Source organism: Sapajus apella, unplaced genomic scaffold (assembly GCF_009761245.1).
Source record: "Sapajus apella isolate SASKATOON/1434 unplaced genomic scaffold, GSC_monkey_1.0 scaffold37, whole genome shotgun sequence".
NCBI classification, from domain to species: Eukaryota; Metazoa; Chordata; class Mammalia; order Primates; family Cebidae; genus Sapajus; species Sapajus apella.
Genome location: NW_022436977.1, coordinates 9,312,276 through 9,313,503, shown reverse-complemented (window position 1 = coordinate 9,313,503; position 1,228 = coordinate 9,312,276). Strand labels below are relative to the sequence as shown.

The following is a 1,228-nucleotide window of genomic DNA, read 5'->3' as shown; positions in this document are numbered from 1 at the left end:
CATAGTTCCATAACATTCTGGCTTGACAATTTTTTTTAGCACTTTAAATATTTATTTTCATTCTTTCCTAGCTTGTATAATTCCTGATTAATAATGTACTTCAGTTCTTATCTTTGTTGCTCTATTTGTAACATGTCTTTTTACTTCTGGTTGTCTTTAAGATTATCCCTTTATCTTTCACTTTTAGCACTTTCAATATGATATATCCAGGTGGCTTTATTTTTGTTGCTCTTGTTTATCCTGCTTATGGTTCTCTGACCTTCTCAGATCTGTGGCTTCATGTCTTACATTATTTTGGAAAAATATTAACCATTAACTCTCCAAATATTTATTTGGTTTCTCTCTCTTCTCTGTCATTTCCACCCCTAATGCCATCCGTGGGGATTTCCATTCTACACATGGTAGACCATTTGATATGATACCACAGCTCTTGGGTGCTCTGAGCCATTTTTATTTTCCCACTGTCTTTTTTGTCCTTCAATTTGGATAATTTCTATTGACCTACATTTAATTTCACTGACTTTCCTTGACGTTTTGAGTGCACTGAAAGTAATCTTCATCTCTGTTACCATGTTTTATTTCTAGCATTTCCATTAATTTCTTATAATTTCCATTTCTTTGCTGAAATGCTGTGTTCTTGTGCATGTTGTTAATTTTTTCCCACTAGAACCATATGAATTGTAGTTATTTTAAGTTATTTGTTGGATAATTTTAATGTCTACATTATCCCTTGAATCTTGTTTTTTTGGTTGCGTTGTTTTTTGACAGTGAGTTTGTTTTTTCTTGCTTTTACATGTCTCTTTGTCTCTTTTTTTAATGAAAGTCTTCATGAATTTGTCTGTCATCCTTGCACAGGGCCATGCTAATCATCTCTGTATCATTCCAATTTCAGTGTATATACTGCCAAAGAGAGCACTTTCCTAAAGGTCTATTAATTGCCAGAGAGTGTGTAGAACAGTAAGATTTAGGTAAGTAGTATTTATTACCTGAAAATGGTCAGGCATGTTTTTTTTTTGTTCTTTTACAATGTTTGTGTGTGTGGAAGATTGTGTCAAACTTCTCAGGAATGGAGCTGGTTTTATGTTTTGCTGTTGCTGTGTTTGTCTTCATTGTACCACTGGCTTCTTTCATCTGTATTATTTTATCTTTAGGGTGAGGATCAGTTTGCTGGATAGCAAACTTTCTTAAGTTCCTAATCCTACCCTGAGGTTTTAGCCTTCCCTGTGTT

The 1,228-nt window shown here is 33.8% G+C and overlaps 1 non-coding gene across 1 annotated transcript; it reads right to left on the bottom strand.

The window, feature by feature from the left end:
- Window positions 1–810: 810 nt before the first annotated feature.
- LOC116564632 lies at window positions 811–916 on the bottom strand. Its single transcript, XR_004275006.1, has one exon. It is a non-coding gene; the product is annotated as a U6 spliceosomal RNA (small nuclear RNA).
- Window positions 917–1,228: the final 312 nt, after the last annotated feature.